General features: G+C 48.5%; 1 protein-coding gene and 1 pseudogene across 1 annotated transcript in view; one reads left to right on the top strand and one right to left on the bottom strand.

Annotated features, from left to right (window-relative positions):
- Nucleotides 1–21948, top strand: part of nab (NGFI-A-binding protein homolog) — an 867324-nt gene that overhangs the window by 370946 nt on the left and 474430 nt on the right. The gene's annotated exons all lie outside the window — the stretch shown is intronic.
- Nucleotides 21336–21474, bottom strand: LOC144095762 (U2 spliceosomal RNA; annotated as a pseudogene).

The raw sequence follows: 21948 nt of genomic DNA, 5'->3' as shown, positions 1-21948 counted from the left end.
TTTGTTATTCCCTTCATCATTCTTAGTATCATGGTAGTTGCTCGTGTCAAATTGTGTAATGTTGTTGACCTACTGCCATCTTCTTATATTTTGTGACTAAGGACCATAGTCGTTGGCACTGCCTTTATTATGTGATTTCATATACTCATAGTAATATTAGATTGCTCTTTCGGATTTCCCCAATGCTTTTTCTCCGCAATGAGAAGATCTGATTTCTCTAGCGAGCATTCGGACTGCTTTGCGTATATTTGGACTACCTCAGCAACTTAGTAATCCATATGGTTATATCATGATTGTACAAGACACGTTTGACTCCACCTATGTGGTTCAGCTTCTCTGGCATTTTATCAATGATATATTGAAGAGTAGCAGTGATAACAGCTCTACTTGTGGAGGTCCTCGGCTTCCTTTATGTAGATGTTGCAATCTGACTTCACCAATGTCTAAAGTGGCAGTCCTGTTCAGGAGAAAGCTTGTTACGTAACTGTGCGTTTTGTGCCCGCAATGGACACTGTTAAGTTTTAAGTATTGTGTCTTGTTTGATGTTATCAAATGCACATTTTAAATTCAACGCGACGATACCTTTAGTTGTTGACCTACTTATTTTTGTAAGTATCTCCTCTTTAAGTTCCAGTCGAATGTCTCGCGTGAAAAGATATGGTTTGAATTCAAACGTAGTGTTCGGGAGCAAGTTGTGATCCTCCAGAATGTTGTCCAACTTGTTGAAGCTCACACGCTTCAATAACTTTCCAACGCATGACGTGAGTGAGATTGGTCCTATGTATTCTATTTTAGGCCTTGTTCAGCTTTAGGTACAAGTGTTAATTTTGCTTGTTTCCGTTTTCCAGATATTTGGAAATTCTTTACTTCTCTCGCAGGATACATTGTTGAGAGGGAACAAAACAGAAAAACGCTGGGATATGCAGCTTGGAGGCCCATTGTGCCCACAGTTCTTGCAGCAAGCACAGCGTGAGAACAGAAGAACAATGCATACAAAGAAAAATCAATAGGGAGAGCAAATTCCACAAGCAATACATGTGAAATCGCAGTTGATTAGACGGTTGAAGAAAATTAAGTACTCAAATTAGGGATATCTGGAAGTGCTTTCGAGTCTAACTTTCGTGTTCGGGGGCATTAAGGCGTACTGTTAATTTTTAGCATATTAACGCATAATAGCTAGTATGAAAGAATTGTTATGATGAAGTATGCTGCCGTACGTTAAAAGAAGGAATACGGGGATCGTGTGAAGCGTTTACAGAAAATTAGTGTTAGTATACGATACAGCTCTATCCGAAAGGCATATCCGAAAGGCATAGAGCGGCGTAGGCTTTATAAAATCAAAATTAAGAAAAAAATTCTATGTTCGTGAGTATCATGGCACGTTAGCTAACAGTCTTATTGCACGCTTTTGCGCAAGAATTATTTTTTCAAGATTTAGTTTTGTGGTAATACCCCAAATAATAAAACAATGTGTGAAAGGTGGAAGTAGAAGGAAACTGCATATTAGGAGTTTATTTTATTTAGTAGATTCTGCCTGTTGCGACATATGATGCCATTTACTTTGTCCATTTTGTTACGAAAATTGTTAGTCTGCGCATCCCAGTTTAGAGCCCCAGAGAAGGTATCTCTCCCTTATTCCAGTACTTACGCGCTTAATTCCTTTATTCAACTGTCGGGTAGATTTTTCAAGGCCTTATTTGTGATTTTGCCTCTGCGCGGTGTGGTTCTTCCTCCAAGTTTTTCACTGCTGCTCTTGCCTCTTCTGCTGGCTGTCATTTTCGCTGCCCTTTGGTTTTCTAAACAGTCGGCAGTAGCTATGAACACTGATTCATATTCTCGCACTAGCTTCTCTAATGTGCCAGGACACTCGTGTATTACGTTCTGTGTAGAATTGCACTGCTGCCCTTTGCTCTTGATTGGGTGAATTAGGTGCACGACTATTCGCCATGTTTCTGCCTGGCCCAGCTTTTCTTGAAAATTGTCACATATTCTATTTCAATTGTGTGGACAGAGCTCTTCCGCGTATTTTTTTGCCTCATCTGTTTGCTTGGCTATGCGTATACTCTAAATTTCAGGTTGCGTTCTTTCTTCTACCATATCTTCCGTGGCCGATTTCTTTCCTCCCATAAGCGAAGTAAGTACTTTTATTTGCACTCGCCAGTCGTCCATGAATTCTACATGCACATTGCCCCAGTCTTTTGCTTCAGTTCGTGTAAGTTGCTTACGATATCTCTCATTGCGTTTTGTTCCTCGTATGCAGTGCTTGCTGCTGAGGGTGTCCTCAATAGACCTTCGTTCCGCACGGCGGGCGTTTTTAATTAGTTTAAGGTCGGGGTAGCTGTCTCCTGCTACACCATTTCCTACTCGCGTTGGTTGTCAAGGTCTGTTATCTGCCTAAGTCCCTACTACTGTATGTGTTCGTCATGTGTGTATTGCCACGCTTCGTGAGCTGCGATTTTGTCTCCTACTCTGATCAGTCCTTGCTTCCTGTTATTTTGCTTGCCTGCCGGATAACCATGTTGTACTTTGCATACTTTTTTCCTTCGTTTGCTACACAGATTTAGTGTAAACGTGGTAGCGTGATTTTAGGTTAAACGAATACTCTCAGCGATATGTGCTCGATCTCGGTTTCTAGTATGTCATGTTGTGTAACGGTTGTATCTTTTTTTTCACAAGGGTGCAAATATTAGTGCTTTTGCTGTTTGTGTGTCTTGTATCCAGCTAGAGTTCAAGCTCTATTAGCTCCTTGTAGAGCATTTACGTATGCCTGCAGTTTACCATTAATAATGGCGCTTCCCTTGTTTTTTCCTTAACCCTCTGCTGTTCCACAGCCAGTTGCGTACTTTCATCCCACCTACGTTATTTTTTATTCTGTTAGCCACTTTCGCTACTTGCATTCTTAGTGTTGCGGCCCGCCTGTTTGAGACATTGTGTCTTTAAGTCCTGGTATCTTATTCACTTTTTTCTTTTTTAACATTCCGCATCTTGAAATTTATCTGGTCCGTAAATGTCTGTAATTTCTCGCGTGTATCGGTAAAGGGAGCGTGTATTCGCATCTGCTCTCTTTGTATGTTTTCAAGCCCAACGCTCATCTGCAGCTCTTCTTTTTCAAGGTTAGATCCCATCGGGCGCATATGAACTCCTGTGGTGCTTCTTCCTGTGCTTGGCCTCTCGACGACTCCGGTGATTTTGTGTCTCCACTTGGTCGCTTGCCATTTCTACGCTGCATGTTGATCCTTGTTTTCCTCATTGTTGTTGTTATCCTGTGTCCCTGGCCTTTGTTTCGAGCGCACTACCTCGTTAATTTGAGTTCTAAATTCTCTAATTTCAGACTTTGACTGTTCCCTCTCTACTCTGCGTTTGTTACATCATTGTGTGCAGATGTTTGTGTTTATGTGAGCAGTGCGCGGTTTCAACCAGCTCACCTTGCCGCTATGCTTGTGTCCCGTCTGCTGCTCCTGGCTACCCGCTCCACCCTGGCGCCCGGGTCTTGACTGTCTTTTCCTGACGCCTGGCGCTGACTCTTTCACAGCTGCGCATAGACTCGGGAAATACTTGCACCCTGATTTTGATTCGCGTCTGCCGCTTTCATTCCCGCGCTGCATTGGATATGTGTCCTTTTCGGTCTTCTTCCTTTCGCTGCTGTTCCCATCTTTACTTGATAACCAATGGGACTTGAAACCCCTCGCTGCAATCTCTGGCCGCCGTCTAGTGCTTTCGATTACCTAGGGCGCATTCAGATTGTAAGTGAGGCGGCAAATAAGCCTGCTCGGATGCAAAAACCACACATGCAGAGAGGGTTTCTGCATGTGTGGATTTTGCGTCCGGTGTTCGTACGCGTAAGTAGTGCACTAATGATGCCAAACATTCAGGCTGACACGCTAATCTTTTCCTGTGGTTAGACGGGGCTAGATGTTCGCTGGCTGTCCTGTGAGTAAGCATTCTTAGATTGCCTTCTTGTAAAGAAAGCATCTGGTGTCAAGGCAGTGATACCAGACTAAGTAAGGCATTAATTTGTCAACAAAAGTAATCACTTCTGTAGATGGCTGTCCTGCCTCCCTGCATCGAGTATTTCCAATCAAATGTTCTGAGCTCTTGTAGAATGCGTTCTGTGTCCAGAATTCAAGCGCAACAAACACAGCGCACAGAAGGGAGAGCGACGGGACATTCGCTACTTGCAACACTTTTATTTACTTCAGAAACAGCTGATTAAATAGCCGGGGAGGGGGGGGGGGGGGCAACAGGTGACTGCTCATGCGCGCGCTCTCGAAGGTGGCAAAAGGGGGGACACAGGGGAAGACAGGTGAATCAGAGCATATCTAAAAACTTTCTTGTGCGACACGATCGAAGGGATACTAACACAAGAACTCTGACTTTCTGCAACTTGGTGCGCCTCTATCAAATCACACGCGATTGTGCATTTACTCTTACCGATAATCCTGGTTTAATGAAGCCTTCGTCCAAGTCTTCTTTTGTTCTTTCCCGTATTCCTTGCAGTGAAGCGGCAGGTTTAAACCTGTCCCGTTCTTCAGTGACAGTTTGGGCTCTCTAAAACGATCATTAATACAACGACCTGTTTGACAGATGCAAATTTTTCCTCACATCAATGGGATCATATACACAACCCGACCCCACACTGCACAAAAAGGTTAACATGCCTTGTTTCAGACACTTTTTTCTTATCAATTCCCGAGCTAATCAATCCGCACATTGATCTGATTTTCCTGAGGGCAGAAAGAACGACGCGAACTTTATACTTGACGGCAACATGCTTCCGATTATGTGCCACTTTGTGTGTACGCAATAGCCACTGGTCTGATTCTCTTTTCTGAGGAATAATCTTTATCACTTCTTCTCTTGTGCTCTCAGAACGTTCTCCCTTTCCTTCTCGTCTGATTCTCAGACCAAAACGGAGAAGGCGTTCGGCGACCGCTTGGGGTAGAAAGCAGCGGCCGCAATCTGTGGGCAGGTGAAGGGAAGCACCGTAGTGGAGGCCGTGCAGGGCGAAGTCAGCGACATCAGTAGCGCAGCTGGTTGGAATCGCTCGTGTGATAGCGTAGCGCATCGAGCAGTCCGTCGTGACGGCGGTCCACTTGATCCCCATAAGAGACACCGGAAAGGGGCCAAGTAGGTCGAGGCCGACGCAGGAAAAGGGAAGCATCAGAGCGGTTGGCGGTGAGGCGGTCGAGGGGGATCTAAGCGCTGTTCTTGAGCTATGTTGCTGAAGTCCAGTATGGACGAAACGCAGACGTCAGCCTCACATTCGTTGAAGGAAGTCGGACCGACAGGGTGACGGGACAAGCAATCCGGGCGCAAGCGGCCGGACGTATGGACGACAGAAAACGAATTCAAGGCAAAAAGCCCAGCTCCCCAGCCGGCCAGTATAGGTCTTTGAGCGAAGAAAGCGAGCATAAGGCGTGATGATCCGTTATAAAAGAGGAGGGTTGCCCAAACAAGTGAAGGCGGAATTTTCGCATACGAGAGCGCGGCATTCGCGCTCAGCGATAGAATAGTTACGCTCTGACACAAAAAGGAGACGGCTGGTGTACGCAGTCACGCGAATCGTATTCCCTTGCCGCTGAGCAAGTTAGCCGCCATTGTCACTCGCATCGCTCCGTAGGGGCTGACGGATCGAAGTGAGCCAAGACAGGTGGAGCGGTGAGGCCCGACCAAGCCCGCAACAGAACGGGGCGACCTTCTTGAGGAGCGTGGTATGAAGGCGGGGAATTTCCGCAAAGTTCTCTACTTAGGTGCGAAAACAGCACACAGACAACAACGACGGGAAGAAAGTGACACGGACTCGCACTGGCTAGCAACGTGATCGTTTTTATTCGAGCGCTCTGAAATATATTGCAGCAAAGAAAGACGGCACGCAAGATACATCAGTGACACTGAAATATATTAGTACATCTTTATTTTTCCAGAAGACAACTGGATGGTCTCTTGGGCTAAAAGCTACACAAAAGCTTGACGAGGCCCAAGAGACCATTACAAGGCAGCAGCGTAAAGAATAGAAACATAATAGATGAATAGTACATAGGTAGACAGTAATAGGGAAATAATAAAACAGTTACTGTGACAGGTAATAATGATGTCAATCACATAAAGCTACCAGTAATGAACTGAAACCAAAAAAAAACAACTGAAAAGCACATACGCGGAAACAACAAACAAAAATTAATGGATCACAACTGCACAAAACAGGAATGTAATTGTTTTTTGTTCAAGCCCACTGTGTGTCTATATTTGTTTAGTATTGTAGGGAGGTTATGGGTAAGTTACTGATATTTATAAAATGTACGAAAATAAGGAACTGCCCACGCATCAACATTTCTTGTTTGCACGCTAATATTTCGTCGCTCTAAGGATGCCAAGGACTTTAGAAGGTTAGTAACTTCAGGGGAGGAAAAGTAGATTGACTGTAATAGGCGAAATTCATACAACTTGTCTACACTTATGATATTGAATGATTCAAATGCACCCTTTGTAGTTTCCATGGGCTCAATATTTACTATGTAACGGATGATTTTTTTCTGTAAAACCAGGAGTTTATTTAAATTGGTTTTTGTGGTTGTGCACCAAACTAGACTGCAGTATCTTAAATGAGAGTTAAACAAAGCATGATATACTTGAAGTTTTATCTTGGGTGGAAGTACAGTACGACAGCGCGATATAACTCCTGTAATCGAGGAAAGTTTTTTACGAAGGTGATCAATGTGAGCATCCCAGGTTAGATGTGAGGAAAAATGTACACCTAATATTTTATGGTTGTCAACGATTTCAATTTCTTGGTGCTCATAGGTTATAGTGTGATTTATTTCAACTAATTTGTTTTTAGCGCGGAATATAATAGCTTTAGTTTTAGTGCAATTGATTTGAAGTCTGTTTAACTTGGACCATGTGGATAGCTTAGCTAAGAATTCATTACATTGCATGATTAAACCATCAGCATTTGGGCCAGAAATAAGAATAGTACTATCATCAGCATATATCACTAGTTTTACTGTATTATTAATATTCACCAAGTCATTAACGTATGTATTGAACAACAGCGGACCTAACACACTTCCCTGGGGTACGCCACTCTTTATCGGAAAAAGGGATGAGCTGCAGTTTTTGACAAACACTCTCTGAAACCTGTTGCTGAGGTAGCATTTCAGCAAAGCTAGACACGTGCCGCGGATCCCGTAAGCTTGTATTTTGGATAGAAGAATGTTATGGTCCAGACAGTCAAAGCCTTGCTGAAATCTATAAAAACAGCCAACGAGAACAAATTACTTTCTATGTTTCGTAAAATATTTTCTTTTAATGTTAGTAAAGCAGTTTCCGTCGATCTGTCCTTCCTAAAACCGAACGGTGCATTTGTTATTATGTTTTCTTTGTTAAAGAAGTTAGTCATACGAGCAAAAATGATTTTTTCTAGTGCCTTAGAAAATACAGGGAGGACTGAAATTGGGCGATAGTTTGTTGCCAAGTTTGGGTCGTCGCCCTTGAAGATTACAGAAACCCTGGCACATTTCATTTTTTCAGGAAAGACGCCCGAATCCAGTATTAAATTAAATATGTAAGCAAGCATGGATGTAAGTAAGGTCAATACATACTTTATCGGCATGATTTGAATGTTTTCAATATCAAGCGCCTTACTGTTTCGGAGCAACATGAAAGTGTTATAAATCTCCTGCTCATCAGTAGGCTGAAGGTATATTGTTTTCATTGTACTAGTGGAGATTCCAGTTGTATCTGGAGGATAGTCACAAGGATTTGCAATACTCACAAAATGATTGTTAAGGTAATCCGCAAGCGCTTTACCGCTCAATTCACCACCTTCATGTGTTAAAACATCCGGAAGGGAACTTTTACTTTTACGACCCAAAACAGTGTTTATTGCTTTCCATACAGCATCCGGGCGTTGTCGAGCGCAGTCTGCAAATAACTGCTCATAGTATAATGATTTGGCTCTCCGAAGCACAGCGTTTAGCTTATTCCGCAATATTTTAAACTCCTTTAGAGTTTCTTTTGAACGTGTACGCAAGAAAGATTGAAAGTGACGATTTTTATTTTTGATCATTTGTAAGTGTTCTCGAGTGACCCATGGTTTCTTAATCTTTTTTGTTGGCACGATAGTTTGGAAAGGGAAATGTTTAGCATAGATGCACACAAAACGATTTATGAATTCGTTATACGCGTCATTCGCATCCACATTTTTTAGCACGGCAGACCAATCTTGGTTCATGATTTCATTCTTGAACGAGATTAGCTTTCCTTCGGTAATGCGCTGAACAAAAAATGTTTCCCTTTTCACATTCCTGTCCAGTGAATCAATGCGATATGTTAAGAAAGTAGGACAGTGATCACTAACGTCGCAGGCAACTGTGCCTGCATTGTAAATTTCAGTGTCAAGATTCGTAACAATGAGATCGAGCATGGATGATGTAGAACATGTAATTCGAGTTGGTGTTTTAATCACATTTATGAAACCAGATGAAACCAGTTTTGTGCTAAAGTCACGGACACAGTTATTTTCCTCTAACATGTTTATGTTAAAATCACCACCACTGATGAGCCTAAGGTTGTTTTTACAAATAAATTCCAAGAAGTCTTCATAAAATTCTAAGAAGCGTGCAACATTCCTAGTTGGTGGACGATACAAGACAGAAATTATTTCTTGTTTATTTTTCAGCGTTAAGATTTCATAATCCACAGTGGTCTTACTGAATTCCGGCAAAATTTCACACTTCTTGTGCTTTGCAACTAGAATTGCGACGCCACCACTCCTGCTGTTTTTACGATTAAGAAAGAAGTTTTTGTAACCATCTAGTTCCAACATTTTGCTGCTGTTTGTATACCAAGTTTCCGACAGCATTAGGACAGAAAATTGACAGCAAAATTGCTGTAATAAAAGGACAATGTCATCTTCTTTACGTTTCACTGAACGTGCATTGATATGCATAACTGATTCGCATGATAAATAATCAAACTTCACATCAGATGGCAGAGTAAGCTCCTGATAATCCATCTTTCAATGCTTGAAAACACGAAGCAGATAGCCAGATGAGCACGATGTCGGCAATCACACGTTATCGGCATCACGAGCTGTGTTGCCCGCTTGAGTAGAAAAAATCTCGTCGACAACGTCCTCACCTGTCACATGCACAGTGGGCGTGTTATCTGCCTGCTTGGCAAAGATTTTCCCGTTGTAGGACCACACCGATTTCCAGTTACTCATATTTTTTTTTTCACAGCCATTGCAAGTAGTTTCTTCAATGCGGGACAGAGGTGCTCATTAACATATATTGCATCTGATTTGTCTAGGCCGATGTCTTTGCTTGTAAGCCGTGTTTTTTTCGCCTTCGTCAGGACAATGTCTCGCTTCCTGCGGGATTTGAATTGGACGAGGATGTGCGATTTCCCAGCAGTTCGCGTCGGCACGCGATGGCAGACTTCAATGTCAGCTTCTTCTATCGGTTCTGAGATGGTGTTGCCAATTTTAGACAGAATGTCACTCAGGGATTCGCCTTCAGTCTCTGCTATTCCTTGTATTTCAATGTTACACTTCCTTGAATATTGTTCAGCATGAGTAAGCCTGCTTTCTGCATTTTGCAATTTACTTTCGAGAGATGCGCATCTGGCACACAGCGCCTCATTATCAGTTGATAGTTGCACGTTTTTGGAAACCTCATCATCCAGTTGTTTTTTGATGTCCTCTATTGTCCCATGCGCGAACTCAAGGCTCTCGGTCAAGCTTTTTTGCTCGGTTTTTAGCTCACGAATTTCGTTTCGCAAATCTCTTTCCATAGCCTCTCGAAAGGCCTTCAGTTCAAGTTTTACTTCGTCTTTAAGTTTAACTAATTCAGCCCTCATTTCTTCCTTCAGCTTATTTAACTCTTTAGAGATTTGAAAGCAAGCAGCCTTTCGGGTGCAACAAGATAATAAAGCACTGCAGCTTGAGACAACACACAAGCACAAGTACAAAATCAGGCAGCAGCGACGACACACAATACAGAAGATAAGTCAAGGAATTGATACGGCGATAACACTAACCTGTGACAAGAGCGTACAACTGTTAACACAGTGCGCACGGGGCACGTCGCTGCTGCCAAGTGAGGCTAGCTGCGTTGATGTGGCTCCTTTTGTAGCTCCTGGCACTGGCGTAGGGCAGCGCAGTAGTTCTGCGCAGATGACGGTCACGCCTCCTGGTACAACTTGCGGAAAATCCGGCGTAACAATCTGAAGTCCGGCGTGGAGAGCTGGCTTGGTCCGGTGCGGGCGCTGAGTGCAGCCAAGCGGTTTGTGCCTGTGACAAGAGCGTACAACTGTTAACACAGTGCGCACGGGGCACGTCGCTGCTGCCAAGTGAGGCTAGCTGCGCTGATGTGGCTCCTTTTGTAGCTCCTGGCACTGGCGTAGGGCAGCGCAGTAGTTCTGCGCAGCTGACGGTCACGCCTCCTGGTACAACTTGCGGAAAATCCGGCGTAACAATCTCAAGTCCGGCGTGGAGAGCTGGCTTGGTCCGGTGCTGGCGCTGAGTGCAGCCAAGCGGTTTGTGCCTGTGACAAGAGCGTACAACTGTTAACACAGTGCGCACGGGGCACGTCGCTGCTGCCAAGTGAGGCTAGCTGCGCTGATGTGGCTCCTTTTGTAGCTCCTGGCACTGGCGTAGGGCAGCGCAGTAGTTCTGCGCAGCTGACGGCCACGCCTCCTGGTACAACTTGCGGAAAATCCGGCGTAACAAACTGAAGTCCGGCCTGGAGAGCTGGCTTGGTCCGGTGCGGGCGCTGAGTGCAGCCAAGCGGTTTGTGCCTGTGACAAGAGCGTACAACTGTTAACACAGTGCGCACGGGGCACGTCGCTGCTGCCAAGTGAGGCTAGCTGCGCTGATGTGGCTCCTTTTGTAGCTCCTGGCACTGGCGTAGGGCAGCGCAGTAGTTCTGCGCAGCTGACGGCCACGCCTCCTGGTACAACTTGCGGAAAATCCGGCGTAACAAACTGAAGTCCGGCCTGGAGAGCTGGCTTGGTCCGGTGCGGGCGCTGAGTGCAGCCAAGCGGTTTGTGCCTGTGACAAGAGCGTACAACTGTTAACACAGTGCGCACGGGGCACGTCGCTGCTGCCAAGTGAGGCTAGCTGCGCTGATGTGGCTCCTTTTGTAGCTCCTGGCACTGGCGTAGGGCAGCGCAGTAGTTCTGCGCAGCTGACGGCCACGCCTCCTGGTACAACTTGCGGAAAATCCGGCGTAACAAACTGAAGTCCGGCCTGGAGAGCTGGCTTGGTCCGGTGCGGGCGCTGAGTGCAGCCAAGCGGTTTGTGCCTGTGACAAGAGCGTACAACTGTTAACACAGTGCGCACGGGGCACGTCGCTGCTGCCAAGTGAGGCTAGCTGCGCTGATGTGGCTCCTTTTGTAGCTCCTGGCACTGGCGTAGGGCAGCGCAGTAGTTCTGCGCAGCTGACGGCCACGCCTCCTGGTACAACTTGCGGAAAATCCGGCGTAACAAACTGAAGTCCGGCCTGGAGAGCTGGCTTGGTCCGGTGCGGGCGCTGAGTGCAGCCAAGCGGTTTGTGCCTGTGACAAGAGCGTACAACTGTTAACACAGTGCGCACGGGGCACGTCGCTGCTGCCAAGTGAGGCTAGCTGCGCTGATGTGGCTCCTTTTGTAGCTCCTGGCACTGGCGTAGGGCAGCGCAGTAGTTCTGCGCAGCTGACGGCCACGCCTCCTGGTACAACTTGCGGAAAATCCGGCGTAACAAACTGAAGTCCGGCCTGGAGAGCTGGCTTGGTCCGGTGCGGGCGCTGAGTGCAGCCAAGCGGTTTGTGCCTGTGACAAGAGCGTACAACTGTTAACACAGTGCGCACGGGGCACGTCGCTGCTGCCAAGTGAGGCTAGCTGCGCTGATGTGGCTCCTTTTGTAGCTCCTGGCACTGGCGTAGGGCAGCGCAGTAGTTCTGCGCAGCTGACGGTCACGCCTCCTGGTACAACTTGCGGAAAATCCGGCGTAACAATCTCAAGTCCGGCGTGGAGAGCTGGCTTGGTCCGGTGCTGGCGCTGAGTGCAGCCAAGCGGTTTGTGCCTGTGACAAGAGCGTACAACTGTTAACACAGTGCGCACGGGGCACGTCGCTGCTGCCAAGTGAGGCTAGCTGCGCTGATGTGGCTCCTTTTGTAGCTCCTGGCACTGGCGTAGGGCAGCGCAGTAGTTCTGCGCAGCTGACGGCCACGCCTCCTGGTACAACTTGCGGAAAATCCGGCGTAACAATCTCAAGTCCGGCGTGGAGAGCTGGCTTGGTCCGGTGCTGGCGCTGAGTGCAGCCAAGCGGTTTGTGCCTGTGACAAGAGCGTACAACTGTTAACACAGTGCGCACGGGGCACGTCGCTGCTGCCAAGTGAGGCTAGCTGCGCTGATGTGGCTCCTTTTGTAGCTCCTGGCACTGGCGTAGGGCAGCGCAGTAGTTCTGCGCAGCTGACGGTCACGCCTCCTGGTACAACTTGCGGAAAATCCGGCGTAACAAACTGAAGTCCGGCCTGGAGAGCTGGCTTGGTCCGGTGCGGGCGCTGAGTGCAGCCAAGCGGTTTGTGCCTGTGACAAGAGCGTACAACTGTTAACACAGTGCGCACGGGGCACGTCGCTGCTGCCAAGTGAGGCTAGCTGCGCTGATGTGGCTCCTTTTGTAGCTCCTGGCACTGGCGTAGGGCAGCGCAGTAGTTCTGCGCAGCTGACGGTCACGCCTCCTGGTACAACTTGCGGAAAATCCGGCGTAACAATCTCAAGTCCGGCGTGGAGAGCTGGCTTGGTCCGGTGCTGGCGCTGAGTGCAGCCAAGCGGTTTGTGCCTGTGACAAGAGCGTACAACTGTTAACACAGTGCGCACGGGGCACGTCGCTGCTGCCAAGTGAGGCTAGCTGCGCTGATGTGGCTCCTTTTGTAGCTCCTGGCACTGGCGTAGGGCAGCGCAGTAGTTCTGCGCAGCTGACGGCCACGCCTCCTGGTACAACTTGCGGAAAATCCGGCGTAACAATCTCAAGTCCGGCCTGGAGAGCTGGCTTGGTCCGGTGCGGGCGCTGAGTGCAGCCAAGCGGTTTGTGCCTGTGACAAGAGCGTACAACTGTTAACACAGTGCGCACGGGGCACGTCGCTGCTGCCAAGTGAGGCTAGCTGCGCTGATGTGGCTCCTTTTGTAGCTCCTGGCACTGGCGTAGGGCAGCGCAGTAGTTCTGCGCAGCTGACGGCCACGCCTCCTGGTACAACTTGCGGAAAATCCGGCGTAACAAACTGAAGTCCGGCCTGGAGAGCTGGCTTGGTCCGGTGCGGGCGCTGAGTGCAGCCAAGCGGTTTGTGCCTGTGACAAGAGCGTACAACTGTTAACACAGTGCGCACGGGGCACGTCGCTGCTGCCAAGTGAGGCTAGCTGCGCTGATGTGGCTCCTTTTGTAGCTCCTGGCACTGGCGTAGGGCAGCGCAGTAGTTCTGCGCAGCTGACGGTCACGCCTCCTGGTACAACTTGCGGAAAATCCGGCGTAACAATCTCAAGTCCGGCGTGGAGAGCTGGCTTGGTCCGGTGCTGGCGCTGAGTGCAGCCAAGCGGTTTGTGCCTGTGACAAGAGCGTACAACTGTTAACACAGTGCGCACGGGGCACGTCGCTGCTGCCAAGTGAGGCTAGCTGCGCTGATGTGGCTCCTTTTGTAGCTCCTGGCACTGGCGTAGGGCAGCGCAGTAGTTCTGCGCAGCTGACGGCCACGCCTCCTGGTACAACTTGCGGAAAATCCGGCGTAACAAACTGAAGTCCGGCCTGGAGAGCTGGCTTGGTCCGGTGCGGGCGCTGAGTGCAGCCAAGCGGTTTGTGCCTGTGACAAGAGCGTACAACTGTTAACACAGTGCGCACGGGGCACGTCGCTGCTGCCAAGTGAGGCTAGCTGCGCTGATGTGGCTCCTTTTGTAGCTCCTGGCACTGGCGTAGGGCAGCGCAGTAGTTCTGCGCAGCTGACGGTCACGCCTCCTGGTACAACTTGCGGAAAATCCGGCGTAACAAACTGAAGTCTGGCGTGGAGAGCTGGCTTGGTCCGGTGCGGGCGCTGAGTGCAGCCAAGCGGTTTGTGCCTGTGACAAGAGCGTACAACTGTTAACACAGTGCGCACGGGGCACGTCGCTAACCATTTCTTGAGAGGATAACAGAGTGGTTATAAGAGACGGGTCAAAGGAATAAAAATAAGACAAAATACACAAAGCACCCCTAGGCTCCAAGGTGCTGCATTTTTTTTTCTTTTCTGAGCGATATCGAAGGTGTGCTGACACACATGTCTTCTTGATATATCCGCTGCTCTTCAAATATCTCTCTTGTGTGCGCGTCTCTGTAGCTTCCTATCGTTTTAGTCTTGTTAAGGAATGACTTGCAGCCTTCGAATTTGCGACACTCAATTACAAGATTGCTCCCGGTCGTTCCTTTCAAGGTTCGAGCGTGCTAGCTCACTCAGCCGTTCGTTTAAACAGTGTTTTTCTCTGCGCCGTTTTCACACCTAATGGGCCTGTCACACTAGCCCAACAGTCTGCCGATTTGGTCTGCCAAAACCATGTCGTCGTGATGTCTGGCTCTATGTCACACTGCGCCGACTAAAACAGTCGCCCGACTGTCGGCGTCGGCGCCACGTCTCCCAAAAGACGGCAGTCGGCCGATGGTCCGCCAACTCCCATGTCACACTAGCGAGACAGCGTGCGAGACCTCCCGCCGACTTGACCCTTTCTCGTTCTCACTCTTCTTTTGTCATTTCCTGCTATGCGAAATTCATGGGCCGGGACGCTTCATTTTTCACTCTTTTAGATAAATACCACCATAGTAAAACACTCATTAACAATCGTGATTGTTGCACTCAACCTAGGTTGAGTGCAGCCCACTACTGAGCGGCACTTATTGCTGGGTCAGAAAGGCATGGCTCGAAAAATAACTCCAGTCGCTCGCGGGTAAACAAGACGGGAGATTATTTAAGGGCAAAATAATAAAAGGAAAAAAATCTCGCCCACACGGATTCGAACTAGGAACCTCTGGAATGCGAAGCTACTGCCATATCCACGACGCCATGGAGAACTTCTTTCTTTCTTTATTGAACGACACCATGGAGAACAGAGCAATTCGCTGCCTTCAGAGGTGCTGATAAGCACTCCGCAGTGTGGCGCTCGCGACAGAAGTTAAGTAGGCGACCCATGTGCGAAAACTCGGCCGGCGCGCTGCACCGGTCGCTGCTTGCGAATTGCAGCCCCACTGCCAGCAGGGACACACAGAGCAGCAAGCATCGCTGCGCCGCTCGACTCATGCACTCGAGTTCAAAGCGTACGCTTTGCCACTCGAAGCGGCCTGATTACTGCTTGGCTTGGTGTTGAAGTTCGCACCAGAAAAGAGAAAATAGCCATATTATCACAAAGACCGCCTGCTATACACGAGCAGCGACAAAGCATGCTCGCGCTAGTAGCGAGCTGTCGGCAACGGCACCGCCCGCGGTCGCGCCAGGCGACGAACTGCGCTGCTGCCTGGTGCAGCGGACGCCGCTTCGCAAGTAGCCTGCACTATAATATCTCTTGATATCTCCTTGCTGTTAACAGTATAATCGCACCATAAACTAAAATTATAGTCAATTTCCGCGACACCTTCGGCTGCTGCGGGCGACAGGCGAGCCGGACCGCAACGGCGGGCCAGCGGCAGCTTGCGAGGCGATGATGGCGAGAAATTTTGCTCGTATCAAAGTTGTTGCTTTTACCAGCAACTCGGTGTTCATCAACGATTCTCAGAAATGATAAATTTGTCACATTTTTCTTTCTCAGCGTTTATTGCTTACGTCAAAAAGCTGATTTTTAAGCTGATTTTTATTACAGCGCGGACGGTATCCAGGCTGGCCTGCCGGCGAGCAGGCTCGGTTCACTTCACGTTCGCACCAAAAAAAGACAAAACAGCCATGCTATCAGAAAGGCCGCCTGCTATATTCGAGCCACGACAGCATGCCTGCGCAACAGCCGCGCTTTCGGCAACGACGCCGCCTGCGGGAGCGCCAGTGCGACGAACTGCGCTGCTTCCCGGCTGCCGTGCTCGTCGCTAAGCCTAGCTGGTTTCGCATCGATGCCGCAGCTTAGGGCGCTTTGGAACTAGCCAGCGACGTAATAAAAGAACTTCTCTAATCACCCCTTTACTGCCAACCTATCCCATAATAAAATAAAGTTATGCTCAGTTCCCGCGATGGCTTCAGCAGCGGATCTAGCAGAAGCAGCTGCAGCAGCAGCAGCAGGCGGCTATAGGATGAAATTTGCTTGTATCGTGGTTGTCACTTCAACCAGCACCTTCCTTGGCATTGGCCAACGATCCTCAGTAATGACACCTTTTTGGACATTCATCAATCCCAGAGCTTGTTATGAACGTAAACAAACAGTACTATAGCGGAATCGTGTTCGTGTCTGGTGAATGTTTTTGCTCGGCGACCGATCTCGCGACGACACGGTCGGCAGACTGGTTTTGTCGGCGTCGCAGGCGTCAAAGCATGTCACACTACGAAGACATCTGGCCGTCGGACGCGTTGGTGTCGTTGTCGGCCTACTGTGACAGCTTGGTCTGCCACAGACAAGGTCTGCCGGCCGGGTTGGCCGATCTTTCGTGTCTTTGTCGGGTCGGCGTCGTGTCGGGCTAGTGTGACAGGGCCCTAAGTAACACATGAACTAGCCCAAACAACAAGCTTTGCTACAGTTCTTGATGTACCGGCGGAAGTGTGAGCTGAGCCCGAGGAAGCTACTCACATCACCGGAGGAACGCAGCGTAATAAAGGAGCTCACGGCCCGGACTTTATCGGGGTGAGTTGGACTCCGGTAGAATCGACCAAGTGACCGAGGACCTTGAGCTGACGGCGGCCGAAGGCACTTTTCTTCGAGTTCAGCTGAAGAACGGCGCGGCGGAAGACGGCACGGATCGCTGAAAGGCGGTGCTTTGGAATGTGGACGAAAAAGCGATCACATTATTCAAGCAGCCGAGGCACGTCGTCCACTTGACGCCGCGCGGATGGGAGTCCGTCGTGCTCTCGAAGGTCGCAGGGGCATTGCAGAGGCCGAAGAGTATGACTTTAAGTTGGTGCAGGTCATCCGGGACGACAAAGGCGGTTTTCTCACGGCCCTGTTCTAAACCGCGCAAGTATACCGACAGCTGAAGTGACCTTGGAAATAGGGTACTCTACATTAGTATTCCACGTTAATTTGTTAGAAAAGGTAACTCCCAGTGTTCTTACCCACTCAACGAGCTCTATAGGCTGATAATTGCATGCGACTTCAATTGGTCTTCATATTTTCTTTTTCCCTTGGGGTGCTACAATATAATCTTAATCTTTACTGGATTTATGCGCAGATGATTTGCTTCTGCTCATAAATTAAGTTGAACAAGAACATAGTTTGTTTTTCCACGTCTGCTTCTGAAGAACCTGTGACAAAAAAGAGGAGTCATCAACATTTCACATAAAGTGAGGGTTACTCGAGCTGTAGAAGATATCATCTATGTAAATTAAAACTAATGATGATCCAACCTTGTCTTTGCATCGAGTCCTCAATCTGGATGACACAACCCTCCTTTTAACAGGAAAGGAACACCTCCGGCGCCGCACACGTGCTCTAATCCCTCCGTGTGCGTTAACCCTCCCCCGTGGTCTTACCCGTGCAGAGGAGGTTGCGCTTCGGAGGATACGGGTCGGGGTTGCCCTAACGCCAGCTGTGACACGCGAGTGGCAGCATTTCAAAGATTTATATCCCCGCCCCGGGTGTCCAGTCTGCAAGAACAGAGACTGGGAGGCGGATATCCACCACCTGTTGTGGGACTGCCCGGCGCTGAAGCCAACGAGAATTCGGCACCTGGCGGCAGTAGGACTCTCACCGAACAATCCGGATTCCTATATTTCCTGGACACAGGGTCCATATTATCGTTCACTTCTTGATTTCATCAAATCAGCCCACCTTTTTTCATTTATTTAAGCAGCTTACTCATCTCTCACTTCATAGTTTTTATGCCCTGCGGCAATAAACATCACTTCAAAAAAAAAAATAATAATGATGGTCCAAGTATGCTTCTTTGGAGCTCTCCGGATGTGATAGAGAGAGAAAAAGAAGTTGCCTTATTTACATCTACGTACTGAGCTCCGTGCGACAAATAGGATTTTATTAAAGTTAGCACAGCGCCACGGACCCATATCGGGTCCGTCCTGGGCTCAATTGTATGCGTTGATATCTACGTCAATTGCGTATTTTTGGTTGCGCGCTATTTTTACACCTGTTTCCTGTAGCAGGTTTTGCAATTGCTTTCCTGGCTGAGGTCATGCACAAGAAGGGCGAAAAAGGCGAAGCTCTAACGTAAAATGGAGGCCTTTTCTCCCACGTGTTTAATGTATCCATGTTCGGTGATGGTGTTACTTGTGATAAAAAAGTAATTAGTGAAATGGTTTGGTTTGGTTTAAAGGGATTTACCGTCCCAAAGCGACTCAAGCTATGAGAGACGAAGTAGTGAAGGGCTCCGGAAATTTCGACCACCTGGAGTTCTTTAACGTGCACTGACATCGCACAGTACACAGACCTCTAGAATTTCGCCTCCATCGAAATTCGACAGCCGCGGCCGGGATCGAACCCGCGTCTTTAGGCCCAGCAACCGAGCGCCATAACCACTCAGCCACCGCGGCGGCTAATTATTAGTGAAATGGGAATCCAGATGTGCATCGAATTTCGATGATGCCTGCGGTTATGTTGAATGAAAGTAATTCGATGCATTCATTGCGTACAATAAATTCACTTTGTCTGTATTGCCGATCACAAGTAAAGTAACATACACTAGTCACTTTACTTGTAAATTCAGTCACAGTAAAAGCTAGCATTGCACCACGTAGAGAAAATTGGTACGCACAGCTGCTGCTCTGTGCCTTAAACGTGAAACACAGCATTAAAATAATGCACAACACTGTGGAACTTATACTGCAGGCACTGAGTACTCCTAAACTTCTAGAAGCAGTCTGAAAAGCTACAGTCATATATACTGTGCACCAAACTTGATCTGTGGATGTGAAATATGCTATGTTGCAGTGCTACAAAGCGTGGATTTATGGACCATTCTTAAACGGGTTGGTTCCATTTTAAACATGCATTTCTTTTTACTTTTTTTCATTGAGAAAAAGGGGTTCAGCATGGCTTTCTTGTGTAATATTTCAGGCTTTGGGAGGGGGGTGATACCCCAACCGCCTTATATCCTCCCCTGCCGTGCTACTATAGGCACTGTCGGGCCTCTCCCTTTTGTCATCTATATGAATGGCTCTTGGAGTTGTGAATCAAAAGTCATTGTTGGCAGGAACACCATTATGAGCACGTTATGATACTACATTTTGGATTCAGGGTCAAGAACTCAAACTTTTTTGTATATTTTCCCATCCTGACTGCTCTATGAGAAATCATTCCTGGCACAGCCAGCCGCATGAACACATGCTAGAAGATAAATACAGTATTCAAGATCAAAAACAAAATACTGCGGGATTTTTCTTGTCCGCACTGCTGCAGCAGAAGTCACTGTTAACCCAGCCAGCTGCCCAAACATGCGCAACGGAGGCAGATTGCAACATTGAACAAAAAGAGCGGCGTTAAAAAGCAGGCTGCTGGGGTGGGACCATGCATGGCAGCATTGTTCACGACCCAGCCAAGAGCAGACACGTGCACACTCAGTCAGCATAAAACTGAAAGGGTTCTGCTATTCACCAGCGAGCGTGAAAAAAGTGTGGCCAGTATGTGGGCCACTTTTACGCGAGCATAGCATGCAAACAACCCTACATCAAGAACCTTGATCAGGGATTTCATGCATGAAACTCTAAATTCATTCTAGCAAAGAAATATTTTTTCCCAACCTCATGAACACATTTGACAGCTGGAAAATTTTAATGCGCTCAAATGCAAAGAGCTGCAGAGGGCCATATCAATGTAAGCCTTGTGCTGGACACGGAAAGCTTTCAGGGTAGCCATATATTAAAACTTTACACGCATTAAGATGGGATAGTTGGTTCAGAAGAATCATAAAAGCGCAGTGCGATCTAAGACAGCATAAAAAAAGGAATGAAAGATGATGCATGGCAGTAAGTAACAAGTTCTGTTTCAGTGGCAGTATGTGTAACGGTTTATATCACAAAAAAAAGAGAGAAGACAAACAAGCGTGCTCTGCGAAGTGTATGCTAGATTTGATTTTCTTTTCTTCTGCTGTATTTTGGCAGCAGCTTTGTGTTTATACACGATTTCAGTCAACAAAAATTTGTGCACTCTACCTCATCTGGTGAAATTGACCTTCTAGCGCTGCGATTGACACGAGACTAGGATGAGCCGGATGTAAGTATACCAGTATATTTCGCCAACTGCAGCCTGCAAGGAGCCCAGGGACACATACCTCCGCCGTCGCCAAACGACGCATGCAAAAGCGGCGAAAGACACTGCGTATCATGGTGGGCCACCTCAATAAGTGAAAGTTCCTTCCCGCGCTTACCGCATACACGATAAGTGCCTTCGCCGAATGCTACTGGACTATGGCCATGCAAGACCGGACTGTTTTGTTCGAACGAGAGAGCGGGGATGGCGCGGAGACGACGCGGCAGATGGCAATAACTGGAAGCAGCCGAGTGTCTCGCGCCAATATTTCCGAGGTCTCCCGTACATGAGCAACGGCCAGAAACCAAGCGCTACTCGAACTGGAGTCCCTTTAGGCCGGCTCCTTCGCTGGGTTTGAAACGCGCGCGTGGAGGGAAGCAAACAAGAGCGAGCTCCGACCACAAGGCCCCGAGCTCGTTTCCGGCTTCAAAAAATGTCCCGTGATAGCTTCTCCTCTGAATTTTTTCCCCCCATGTTTCAGCATCAGATATGCGCTGCCTGGAACCAGGCGCTGCCGCTAGACGTCGCTGTTCGCGCGGCGAAGCGCAGACGGCACGGGGTTCGAGCGCTGTAGACAGCTCTGCGGACGACTGTACGATAAGAAGCGACCACGCTTGTCGCAAGTGGCGAATCCACTGACGTGCGTAAAGCCCACAAAATACGTAAGCGCAGTAATCGATGTGCTCCTCTTTGCTCTCTTCAAAGAGGTCGCCCACGAGACGAAGAAAAGGCGAACGGAGAGGACGCCGCAAGCAATCAGCCACTTCCAATTTGATGACGCCCACCGGGCTACTGTTCTGTCTGTCTGTCTGTTGTTGCCAGGAAGAAAGAAAAGGAAAGTGCACAGGCCTGCCCACTGGCTCAAGCCGAGCCGCAATCGCTACCACGTGCAGATAGTAGGAGAGTTCAAAGATGGGATACAAAGACAGGATAGTACAGACGCGCTAAAGACAAGGCCGATCCCGGAGGTAGTGCAATATCGGGCCAACCAGTGGCGGAAGTGAAGCATGCTTCAAACCCTCCGCCACATTTCCAAAGGTAAGTCCAATTGGACCCGTAACAGATACTCTACGGGGTCCGGACATTCGCCATCGACAGTCTGTTCTGCCTGCATCCATGCTGTGGCCCACGTTGCCAAGGTGTGACATATGCGAGCAAAGAGGAACTGGCACGCAACCCTCCCCCCCCCCCCCCCCCCCCCCCATCCTGTCCTGAGCTCACCTGGCTGCTAAGAGCGAACACCGCTGGATGACGCCAGAACAATGCACGCAATTTTAAATATTCCCGCGGTCTGGTTCCCTTACGCCGCTACTATGGGGCCTCTTTCCTTTCGCGCCAACCCTTGCGTGGGTTTGTGTGTTTCGTTGCCATGCGGCCGCCAGGTTCGAGCGCCGCGACGTAGATGGCGCCAGCCGTTGCGCTGTGTTGCATGTGGAGCTACGCGCGCCCCGTCGGTTCCTCCTGTTGGGGCAAAAGCGGTGTAAGCTTTGCACCGGCAAGCGGCGCTTTACACGCGAAGGCACATGCATCGTTGAGCGGCGTTCCTGTTTTGATTCTTG

The sequence above is a fragment of the Amblyomma americanum genome, chromosome 6 (genome assembly GCF_052857255.1).
Source record: "Amblyomma americanum isolate KBUSLIRL-KWMA chromosome 6, ASM5285725v1, whole genome shotgun sequence".
In the NCBI taxonomy this organism is placed as follows: Eukaryota; Metazoa; Arthropoda; class Arachnida; order Ixodida; family Ixodidae; genus Amblyomma; species Amblyomma americanum.
Note: the sequence above shows the minus strand (reverse complement) of the source record. Positions and strands in the feature narration are given on the sequence as shown.